The sequence below is a fragment of the Salvelinus sp. IW2-2015 genome, linkage group LG20 (assembly GCF_002910315.2).
Source record: "Salvelinus sp. IW2-2015 linkage group LG20, ASM291031v2, whole genome shotgun sequence".
NCBI classification, from domain to species: Eukaryota; Metazoa; Chordata; class Actinopteri; order Salmoniformes; family Salmonidae; genus Salvelinus; species Salvelinus sp. IW2-2015.
Genome location: NC_036860.1, coordinates 8,613,648 through 8,626,443, shown reverse-complemented (window position 1 = coordinate 8,626,443; position 12,796 = coordinate 8,613,648). Strand labels below are relative to the sequence as shown.

Here is a 12,796-nt window from a genome sequence, read left to right as displayed (position 1 = left end):
CTATCTCAGTACAGAGTACCACAGTATGAGTCATAATACCCATAAAACCTAGCGGTGAAACAAGGAAATCGTTCCAATAACTTTTCCATCATTCATTTTTCCCCATAGGGGATTTTAGATACACTTAAAACAAGGGCTGTGTTTTGTGTAGGCTTACCCTGGAGTGACATTTTGATAACTGTAATTCACTCTAGGACAAGGAGACTTATCAATATATTCACCTGTATTTACYTGCCAATGCTAATTAGCTGATAATGTGACTATCATAAAGAACTACAAATGCCATGATGATCTGGACGAGACTGCCAAATCAAAGCAAAGGTAAGAATATCTGGATTAACTATGTAATGTTAGCTACAATTAGTAATGAATAAATTGGCTACATTTCTTTAAGTTGACAATTTGTGAACTGTCTTGTGTAAGTTTTAAGTTGACACAATACCTGTTACTAAAGGTGTCAGCTAGAGATGATGTGCAGGAGCATGCAGGGATTTGTAGTCTTGCATTATGTCTACTTTGATATTATTTAGCATTTTTTTATCTGAGTAATAGAGCCGGAAATATTGGTAAGTCGACCTGGCTCGGGTATCCTCGAAGGATATTGAMCTCATCCTGTCAGTTGAGGATGCCTGGTTGTTTTTTAAAAGTAATTTCCTCACCATTTTAAATAAGCATGCCCCTTTCAAAAAAAATTGAACTAAGAACAGTTATAGCCCTTGGTTCACTCCAGACCTGACTGCCCTCGACCAGCACAAAAACATCCTGTGGCGGACTGCACTAGCATCGAATAATCCCCGCGTTATGCAACTTTCAGGGAAGTCAGGAACCAATACACACAGTCAGCCAGGAAAGCAAAGGCTAGCTTTCTCAAACAGAAATTTGCATCCTGTAGCTCTAACTCCAAAAAGTTTTGGGACACTGTAAAGTCCATGGAGAATAAGAGCACCTCCTACCAGCTGCCCACTGCTCTGAGGATAGGTAACACTGGCACCTCCAATAAATCCACGATAATCGAGAATTTCAATAAGCATTTCTCTACGGCTGGCCATGCTTTCCTCCTGGCTAACCCAACCCCGGCAAACAGCTCTGCACCCCCCGCAGTTACTCGCCCAAGCCTCCCCAGCTTCTCCTTCACCCAAATCCAGATAGCAAATGTTCTGAAAGAGCTGCAAAACCTGGACCCGTACATATCAGCTGGGCTAGACAATCTGGACCCTCTCTTTCTAAAATTATCCGCCGCCATTATTGCAACCCCTATTACCAGTCTGTTCAACCTCTCTTTCGTATCAGCCGAGATCCCTAAAGATTGGAAAGCTGCCGCGGTCGTCCCCCTCTTCAAAGGGGGTGACACTCTAGACACAAACTGTTATAGACCTATATCCATCCTGCCCTGCCTTTCTAAAGTCTAAGAAAGCCAAATTAATAAACAGATCACTGACCATTTCGAATCCCACCGTACCTTCTCCGCTGTGCAATCCTGTTTCCGAGCTGGTCACGGGTGCACCTCAGCCACCCTCAAGGTACTAAACGATATCATAACCGCCATCGATAAAAGACAGTACTGTGCAGCAACCGTTCATCGACCTGGCCAAGGCTTTCGACTCTGTCAATCACCATATTCTTATCGGCAGACTCAACAGCCTTGGTTTCTCAAATGACTGCCTCGCCTGGGCACCAACTACTTCTCAGACAGAGTTCAGTGTGTCAAATCGGAGGGCCTGTTGTCCGGACCTCTGGCAGTTTCTATAGGGGTGCCACAGGGTTCAATTCTCGGGCCGACTCTTTTCTCTGTATATACAGTGGGGAGAACAAGTATTTGATACACTGCGATTTGCAGGTTTTCCTACTTACAAAGCATGAGAGGTCTGTCATTTTTATCATAGGTACACTTCAACTGTGAGAGACGGAATCTAAAACAAAATCCAGAAAATCACATTGTATGATTTTTAAGTAATAATTAATTTGCATTTTATTGCATGACATAAGTATTTTATCACCTACCAACCAGTAAGAATTCCGGCTCTCACAGACCTGTTAGTTTTTTCTAAGAAGCCCTCCTGTTCTCCACTCATTACCTGTATTAACTGCACCTGTTTGAACTCATTACCTGTATAAAAGACACCTGTCCACACACCAATCAAACAGACTCCAACCTCTCCACAATGGCCAAGACCAGAGAGCTGTGTAAGGAATCAGGGATAAATTGTAGACCTGTACAAGGCTGGGATGGGCTACAGGACAATAGCCAAGCAGCTTGGTGAGAAGGCAACAACTGTTTGGCACAATTATTAGAAAATGGAAGAAGTTCAAGATGACGGCAATCACCCTCGGTCTGGGGCTCCTGCAAGATCTCACCTCGTGGGGCATCAATGATCATGAGGAATGTGAGGGATCAGCCCAGAACTACACGGCAGGACCTGGTCAATGACCTGAAGAGAGCTGGGACCACAGTCTCAAAGAAAACCATTAGTAACACACTACGCCGTCATGGATTAAAATCCTGCAGCGCACGCAAGGTCCCCCTGCTCAAGCCAGCGCATGTCCAGGCCCGTCTGAAGTTTGCCAATGACCATCTGGATGATCCAGAGGAGGAATGGGAGAAGGTCATGTGGTCTGATGAGACAAAAATAGAGCTTTTTGCTCTAAACTCCACTCGCCGTGTTTGGAGGAATAGAAGGATGATACAACCCCAAGAACACCATCCCAACCGTGAAGCATGGAGGTGGAAACATCATTCTTTGGGGATGCTTTTCTGCAAAGGGGACAGGACGACTGCACCGTTATGAGGGGAGGATGGATGGGGCCATGTATCGCGAGATCTTGACCAACAACCTCCTTCCCTCAGTAAGAGCATTGAAGATGGGTCTGTGCTGGTCTTCCAGCATGACAACGACCCGAAACACACAGCCAGGGCAACTAAGGAGTGGCTCCGTAAGAAGCATCTCAAGTCCTGGAGTGGCCTAGCCAGTCTCCAGACCTGAACCCAATAGAAAATCTTTGGAGGGAGCCGAAAGTCCGTATTGCCCAGCGACAGCCCCGAAACCTGAAGGATCTGGAGAAGGTCTGTATGGAGGAGTGGGCCAAAATCCCTGCTGCAGTGTGCAAACCTGGTCAAGAACTACAGGAAACGTATGATCTCTGTAATTGCAAACAAAGGTTTCTGTACCAAATATTCAGTTCTGCTTTTCTGATGTATCAAATACTTATGTCATGCAATAAAATGCAAATTAATTACTTAAAAATCATACAATGTGATTTTCTGGATTTTGTTTTTAGATTCCTTCTCTCACAGTTGAAGTACCTATGATAAAAATTACAGACCTCTACATGCTTTGTAAGTAGGAAAACCTGCAAAATTGTCAGTGTATCAAAACTTGTTCTCCCCACTGTATCAACGATGTCGCTCTTGCTGCGAGCAATTCCCTGATCCACCTCTACGCAGACAACACCATTCTGTATACATCTGGCTCTTCCTTTGGACACTGTGTTAACTAACCTCCAAACGAGCTTCAATGCCATACAACACTCCTTCTGTGGCCTCCAACTGCTCTTAAACGCTAGTAAAACCAAATGCATGCTTTTCAACCGTTCGCTACCCGCCCGCCCGACTAGCATCACTACTCTGGACGGTTCTGACTTAAAATATGTGGACAACTACAAATATCTAGATGTCTGGCTAGACTGTAAACTCTCCTTCCAGACTCATTAAATATCTCCAATCCAAAATTAAACCTAAAATCGGCTTCCTATTTCGAAACAAAGCCTCCTTCACTCACGCCGCAAAACATCCCCTCGTTAAACTGACTATCCTATCGATCCTCGACTTCGGCGATGTCATTTACAAAATAGCTTCCAATACTCTACTCAGCAAACTGGATGCATTCTATCACAGTGCCATCCGTTTTGTCACCAAAGCCCCTTACACCACCCACCGCTGCGACCTGTATGCTCTAGTCGGCTGGCCCTCGCTACATATTCGTCGCCAGACCCATTGGCTCCAGGTCATCTTTAAGTCTATGCTAGGTAAAGCTCCACCTTATCTCAGCTCACTGGTCAGGATAACAACACCCACCCGTAGCACGCGCTCCAGCAGGTATATCTCACTGGTCATCCCTGAAGCCAACACCAGCTTTGGCTGCCTTTCCTTCCAGTTCTCTGCTGCCAATAACTGGAATGAATTGCAAAAATAGCTGAAGCTGGAAACTTATATTTCCCTCACTAACTTAAAAAAATAATCTGAGCAGCTAACCGATCACTGCAGCTGTACATAGCCCATCTGTAAATAGMCCACCCAATCTACCTACCTCATCCCCATATTGTTTTTATTTACTTTTCTGCTCTTTTGCACACCAGTATTTCTACTTGCACATCACCATTTGCTCATCTATCACGCCAGTGTTAATTTGCTAAATTGTAATTACCTCGCTACTAGGGCCTATTTATTGCCATTCCTCCTCACGCCATTTGCACACACTGTATATAGACTTTCTTTTTTTCTATTGTGTTATTGACTGTACGCTTGTTTATTCCATGTGTAACTCTGTTGTTTGTGTCACACTGCTTTGCTTTATCTTGGCCACAGTTGTAAATGAGAACTTGTTCTCAACTAGCTTACCTGGTTAAATAAAGGTGAAAAAAAAGTCACCTTGTCCGAGAGTTTTACATGCTTATCAAAACATCATGCCAGGGTAAGCCTACATGAAACACAGCCCTTATTAAGTGTTTATAAAATTCCCTATGGAAAAACAATTGTAACCATTTCCCTGTGACTGCTAGGTTTTATGGGTATTATGACACCTCCACTGTGGGGCTCTATAACTTTGTCATCCTACAAAAAAACATGGTATAGAGGAGACAGACCCACTGGTTGCCCGCTAGGTTACAGAGAGCTGGTAGTACCATCCACCAAACATCCAGGTGTGAAACAGGAAAGGACTCAGGGGGTATGCAAATTTGTTATAGAGCTGACCTAACCCACTCTTAAATGAGTCAAAACAGGAACATTTTGCATCTGGCTAGAAATTAATAAGGAAATGATCTCAACAGAGAAATGTCCTCATGTGTGCTACCTATATCACCCCAATAGAATCCCCATACTGTAACGATGACAGCTTTTCCATCCTACAGGTGGAGATCAGCCATTTCCAGATCCAGGGACATGTACTAGTCTGTGGCGACCTAAATGCCAGAACTGGACAAAAACCTGACACTCAGCACACAGGGGGACAAACACCTACCTGGAGGTGACAGTATTTCCTCCCAAATATGCCCCCCTAGACACAACTATGACAAAACAACCAACAAAAATGGATCATAACTCCTGCAGCTCTGTCGTACGCTGGGTCTGTACATAGTCAATGTTAGGCTTCGAGGAGACTCCTATGGTAGGTACACCTACAGCTCATCCCTTGGCAGTAGTACTGGAGATTACTTGATCATTGACCTCAACCCAGAATCTCTCAGGGCGTTCAGTCAGCTGACTAACACCTCTATCAGATCACAGCAAAATCACAGTCTACCTGAACAGCGCGATACTCAATCATGAGCCAAAGGAACTGCGCAATATTAAGAAATAACTGGAAGGAAAGTAGTGTAGAAACCTACCAAAAAACTATTAGGCAACAACACATTCAATCCCCTTTAGACAACTTCTTGGACAAAACATTTCCCTGTAATAGTGAAGGTGTAAACTTGGCAGTAGAAAGCCTAAACAGTATATTTGACCTTTCAGCTTGCCTATCAAATCTAAACATTTTAAAACGGACAACCAAAGAAAATTAACAGCAATGACAAATGGTTTGATGAAGAATGCAAAAACCTAAGAAAGAAATTGAGAAACCTGTCCAACCAAAAACATAGACACGGAAAACCTGGGTCTACGCCTTCACTATGGTGAATCACTAAAACAATACAGAAATACACTACGCAAACAGAAGGAACAGCACTTCAGAAATCAGCTCAATGCAATTTAAGAATCCATAGAATCTAACCACTTCTGGGAAAATTGGAACACACCAAACAAACAACCACACCAAGAGTTAACTATCCAAAACGGAGATGTGTGGATAAACCACTTCTCCGATCTTTTTGGGTCTTTAACAAACAGCAAAAACATATACATGATGAATTACGAATCTTAGAATCAGCTATTAAAGACTACCAGAACCCACTGGATTCTCCAATTACATTGAATGAACTACAGGACAAAATACAAACTCTTCAACCCAAAAAGGCCTGTGGTACTGATGGTTTCTTACATGAAATGATCAAATATACAGACCACAAATTCCAATTGGCTATACTTAAACTCTTTAACATAATCCTTAGCTCTGGCATCTTGGAACCAAGGACTAATAACCCCAATACACAAAAGTGGAGACAAATTTGACCCCAATAACTACCATGGGATATGCGTCAACAGCATTTTKGGGRAAATCCTCTGCATTATCATTAACAGCAGACTCAAATTGGCTTTTTACCAAATTACCATACGACAGACCACGTATTCACCCTGCAGACCCTAATTGRCAAACAAACAAACCAAAACAAAGGCAGTCTTCTCATGCTTTGTTGACTTCAAAAAAGCTTTTGACTCAATTTGGAATGAAGGTGTGCTATACAAATTGATGGAAAGGGGTGTTGGGGGAAAAACATACATTATAAAATCCATGTACACAAACAACAAGTGTGTGGTTAAAATTGCCAATAAACACACACATTTCTTTCCACAGGGATGTGGGGTGAGACAGATGCAGCTTCAGCACCACTCTCTTCAACATATAAATCAACGAATTGGCGAGGGCACTAGAACAGTCTGCAGCACCAGGTCTCACCCTACTAGAATCTGAAGTAAAATGTCTACTGTTTGCTGATGATCTGGTGCTTCAGTCCCCAACCAAGGAGGGTCTACAGCAGCACCTAGATGTTCTGCACAGATTCTGTCAGATCTGGGCCCTGCCAGTAAATCTCAGTAAGACAAAAATAATGGTGTTCCAAAAAAGGTCCAGTCGCCAGGACCACGAAGACAAATTCCATCTAGACACCGTTGCCCTAGAGCACACAAAAAACGATACATACCTTGGCCTAAACATCAGCGTCACAGGTAACTTCCACAAAGCTGTGAACGATCTGAGAGACAAGGCAAGAAGGGCCTTCTATGCCATCAAAAGGAACATAAAATTCGACATACCAATTAGGAGCTGGCTAAAAATACTTGAATCAGTTATAAAACCCATTGCCCTTTATGGTTGTGAGGTCTGGGGTCCGCTCACCAACCAAGAATTCACAAAATGGGACAAACACCAAATTGAGACTGCATGCATAATTCTGCAAAAATATCCTGTGTGTACAATGTAAAATAATGCATGCAGAGTTAGGCCTGCTAATTATCAAAATCCAGAAAAGAGATGTTAAATTCTACAACCACCTAAAAGGAAGCGATTCCCAAACCTTTCATAACAAAGCCATCACATACAGAGAAATTAACCTGGAGAGAGTCCCCTAAGCAAGCTGATCCTGGGGCTCTGTTCACAAACACAAACAGACCCCACAGAGCCCCAGGACAGCAACACAATTAGACCCAACCAAATCATGAGAAAACAAAAAGATAATTACTTGACACATTGGAAAGAATTAACAAAAMAGAGCAAACTAGAATGCTATTTGGCCGTAAACAGAGAGTACACAGTGAAAATACCTGACCACTGTGACTGACCCAAAATAAAAGGATATCTTAATGTACAGACTCCAATTTTTTTTACTCTTTCTTGAACTGCATTGTTGGTTAGGGGCTTGTAAGTAAACATTTCACAGGAAAGGGTACACATGTTGTATTCGGCGCATGTGACAGATAACATTTGATTTGACTCCGTGAGCATTGCTATTGAGAAAGGTTGCCGTAGGCAGACCTGGCTCTCAAGAGAAGACAGGCTATGTGCACTTCCCACAAAATGCGGTGGAAACTGAGTTGCACTTTCTAACCTCCTGCCAAATGTATGACCATATTAGAGACACATATTTCCCTCAGATTACACAAACCCACAAAGAATTTAAAAACAAATCCAATTTTAATAAACTCCCATATCTATTGGGTGAAATACCACAGTGTGCCATCACAGCAGCAAGTTGTGTGACCTGATGCCACAAGAAAAGAGCAAACAGTTAAGAACAAACACCATTGTAAATACAACCCATATTTATTTATTTTCCCTTTTTGTACTTTAACTATTTGCACATCGCTACAACACTGTATATAGACATAATGACATTTGAAATGTCTTTATTCTTTAGGAACTTGTGTGAGTGTATTTACTTTATTGTTTATCCATTTCACTTGCTTTGGCAATGTAAACATATTTCCCAAGCTAATAAAGCCCCTTGAATAGAGCGAGAGAGAAAAGCAACAATAAGTCTTACTTTAGAAAGCATTTTCAAGTTTAGGAATCTCATTCAGAAACACATATCTTATGTTGTCCCATAAACATCATACCTATATGTTCTATGTTGTCCCATACCTAATGTCGTCTCCAGGCTCAATTGCTACTGCATATGATGGTGATGGATGACATTATCCCATACCTATATGTTGTCCTAAGGGCATCATACCTATTTGTCCAAGGAACATCAACCTGGTATTGGGTAACCCAGAGTTTCCCAAACTCTGTCCTGGGGCCCACTCTGGGTGCACATTCTGGTTTTTACCCTAGCATTACATAAGCTGATTGAAATAATCAAAGTATGATGTAATGCTAGGACAGGACCGAATTTGGGAAACGCTGGGGTAACCTATCTTCACCTTTTTTTATGTAGTTTCATCACATACTTTTGTTTSTGGATATTGTAGACACAGAAAGTACATGCCCACGGCTCTCCACAATCTTCCATCCATCACAGAATACATAGATGTTAACTGACTATTTGAATGTCCAACAAGGCTTCCTTTGCAGACCTTTCAGTGGGACAATTAGAGCTTGGTTGGTTCTACATTCTTTATACTACAAATCCCACAATTCCATATGCTTAGCTTCTGACGTCTTGAAGGGGAGGCGCGGAAATATTTTTCCTTCCCATATTTTATTTACTATATTTTATTTATTTATTTATGAATTTTTTTCTAGATAAAAATGGAGAACGATGGCCTCAAATCTTACCAAGAGCATACGGACGATTAAACGTGTCTTCAATTCGGTAGCAAGGTAGCTGACGAGCTAATAAAAAACCCACAAAACAAGAATCACACAATAGAGAACGAGAACAATAGCCACGTTCACCCGTCTATTCAGATTGTCTCTTTCATTTTGACTGGAATTTATAGGGAAAACCGCAGCAGACATTTAAACTGCGAAATAAGATTTTTTTTTWAATACGCTTTGTCTCGAAATCATATGCCATTTTGCATGTTTTGAAGACCTCAAGAACACGTTGGAAGACATTTGAGAGACCAAGAAACAGGGATAGGGGTCAAAGAAAGGAGTGAATGGCACAAAAAAACGCTGTGTTGCGTCTTGAAATGTATTGTTACATACCCATTCGGCAACCCTTTACATCTCTGCCTAATCTAGAGTAGAGAGAACACTGGCAAGAAGGAAAAATCGAGCTATCTTTCTAGCTACAATTACCACTGTAACAACATGGAACGCATGTGAACGTGCCACACGGGACCCAGAATCAGCAAGAAAGGCTGCAGGAGAAAGAAACAAGGAAGCGATCCCCTAACAGCTAATATAAAAGCTAGCTAGCTAACTGTTGGCTAATAATATTATTTCTAATGCGCGACCAAGGAGTATGCGACTCGATATCAAGAGGTTAGTAATTATAACAGTTTACCACTAAACTCACATCTTCAATGTGATCAGGTATCTACTACATTGTTTTTGCAAGATGCTGAGCAATATGAAAGAGGAAGATCATAGTGCAGGGAAGCGAATGGAGGAGAGATGACGGAGGACTTTGTGTGTAATTAATTGATAATTTTATTAGTTTAAATAACAAACCTTTTTTTCAATGTTATTCATGTACAGCATGTTCACTACACAACATGTAGTGAACTAACTACGTACAGTAGCCAGTAAAGCAGCCACACTAGTTAGCTAGCTAACGTTAGCTGCTAAGTTATTGGCTGCGCATCTATATTGTAGCTAGCTAGCTAACGTTAGTCATCCAAATCAATCTTGCGCTACAGGCCATAATACGTGCAGCCATGTATTATTACAGAAGTCCCTCCCAACAAACAACATTGCTATTTACATTTCAAGCATGTTTTGTCAATACATGATTTATGTGCTAAGTAAATGCTTGTTGTGATTGTTAGCAAGCAGGCTAACAAGCTTGCTTGCCACAGCAGCTAGCAACGCCAATACTTGGTTGAATGATTTGTTTCCATCTAATGAATCAAACCCCAGTATTTACTGAATTATTTCCTATAAAACATGTCACTGGATGTAAGTTTACTGCGCTATAACACACCCATTTAATGCCTTGGCTTGATTGGCAAAGGTTCCTCTGGGGAGGCACACATTGAAATGACTGTTTTGATTTCACGAGTGCCTGGCTGGTACTAACATCTATCTCAGTTCAGTTTCTGCAATATCATGCCTCTGTCCTTCCTTACCCTCTCCTTCCTTAGCCCCTCTTTGTGTGAGATGGAGAGAGACCATACACTTGGTCCATGTTTGGCTCTAATTTATAACATCCTATATTATCATCATCTATGCTTTTCACCCCCCCCCCCTAAGCCAGCAAGGTGTCATTGCATTAATGTCTCATTATATTCCACACGTATCTGTTTATCTACATGGATTCATGCAAAGTATAGCCTAGAAATTAGGGTTGGGCTGATATATGATTAATTTGAATATCGTGATATTTGACATTGATGATATATCGGGAAGTGCAAGACTATACTCTGTTTGATCTTTACAAATCAAAACTGTGCAGTTTTATCAGTTAGGCTGTATCAATATGTTGTAAATTAAGTCCAAATGAATTAACAGAGATGATTTAATGAGAATGCAACTAATATTGTAAATAAGCACACAAATTTTACAGTCTATTATGATTTAGTCATTAACAGCGCAAAACGATTTTTGAATATCGCGATATTTGGAGTAGCATATTGTAGAAGAGGTCTYCTCAAATATGGCCCAACCCTACTACACATCTGACATGATATCAAATATATTTTTATTCGTCACATGTTTCGTAAACAACAGGTGTAGACTAACAGTGGCAATGCAGTGACAACGAAAATAGAGAAATAATAGAAAAGTAATAATAGATACCCAATGAGTAACGATAACTGGGCTGTATACACGGGGTACCAGTAACGAGTCGACGTCCAGGGGTACAAAGTAATTGAGGTATGTGTTCATAAAACTAGGGATAGAGTGATTAGGCAACAGGATAGATATAAACAGTAGCAGACAGATATGTGATGAGTAATAAAAAAAAAAAGATGTAAAAAGGGTCAATGCAGATAGTCCGGGTAGCTATTTGGTCAACTATTTAGCAGCCTTATGGCTTGTGGTAGAACCTGTTCAGGGTCCTGTTGGTTCCAGACTTGGTGAATCGGTACCGCTTGCTGTGCGGTAGCAGAGAGAACAGTCAATGAATCGGGTGGCTGGAGTCTTTGAGAATTTGTAGGGCCTTCCTCTGACAATGCCTGGTATAGAGGTCCTGGATGGCAGGGAGCTTGGCCCCAGTCATGTACTAGGCTGGATGCACCACCCTCTGTAGCGCCTTGCAGTTGCTATACCAAGCGGTGATTCAGCCAGTCAAGATGCTCTCAATGGTGCAGCTGTAGAACTTTTTGAGGCTCTTAGCGCCCACGCCATCTGAGGGCCATCTTTTCARCCTCCTGAGGGGAAGAGTCATTGTCGTTCCCTCTTTGCGACTGTTCGTGTGTGTCGACAATGATAGATCCTTAGTGGTGTGGAAACCAAGGAACTTGAAACTCTCAACCCGTTCTTCTACAGCCCTGTTGATGTGAATGAGGGCGTGCTTGGCCCTCCGTTTCCTGTAGTCCACAATCAGCTCTTTTATCTAGCTGACTTTGAGGGAGAGGTTGTTGTCCAGGCACCACACTGACAGGTCTCGGACCTCCTCCCTATACGCTTTCTCATTGCCGTCGGTGATCAGGCCTACCACTGTTGTGTTGTCAGCATACTTAATGATGGTGATGAAGTCGTGCGGCCACACAGTTGTGGGTAAACAGGGAGTACAGAAGGGGACTAAGCATGCACCCCTGAGGGGCCCCCCCCTGAGGGTCAATGTGGCGGACTTGTTGTTGCCTACCCTCACCACCTGGGAGTGGCCCTTCAGGAATTCCAGGATTCAGTTGCAGAGGGAGGTGTTCAGTCCCAGGGTCCTTAGCTTAATGATGAGCTTGGTGGGCACTATGGTGTTGAACGCTGAGCTGTAATCAATGAACAGCATTCTCACAGGTGTTCCTCTTGTCCAGGTGGGAGAGGGCAGTGTGGATTGCTATAGAGATTGTGTCATCTGTGGATCTGTTGTGGCAGAAAGCAAATTGGAGTGGGTCCAGGTTATCTGGGGTGATGGTGTTGATGTTTCATGGCTACAGATGTGAGTACTACGGGGGATAGTCATTTAGAGGTTACCTTGGCATTCTTTTGCACAGGGACTATGGTGGTCAGCTTGAAACATGAAGGTATAACAGACTGGGTCAGGGAGAGGCTGAACATTTCAGTAATGACACTTGCCAGCTGGGCCTTGAATGTTAACCTGTTTTAAATGTCTTACTCACGTCGGCTACGGAGAGAGTGATCACACAATCGTT

At 42.3% G+C, this 12,796-nt stretch overlaps 1 protein-coding gene across 2 annotated transcripts in view; it reads left to right on the top strand.

Moving 5' to 3' along the window:
- The first annotated feature begins 66 nt into the window (after positions 1-66).
- The window catches only part of LOC111980686 (F-box/LRR-repeat protein 19), a 38,165-nt gene continuing 25,435 nt past the window's right edge, over positions 67-12,796 (top strand). The window contains exon 1 of one of the 2 annotated variants that reach the window (XM_070449175.1): positions 67-321. The gene's annotated coding sequence lies outside the window, so the exon portion shown is untranslated. Of the gene's footprint in view, positions 322-9,068; positions 9,804-12,796 lie in introns of those variants that run through there. The other variant, XM_024011560.2, reaches the window with a different exon arrangement.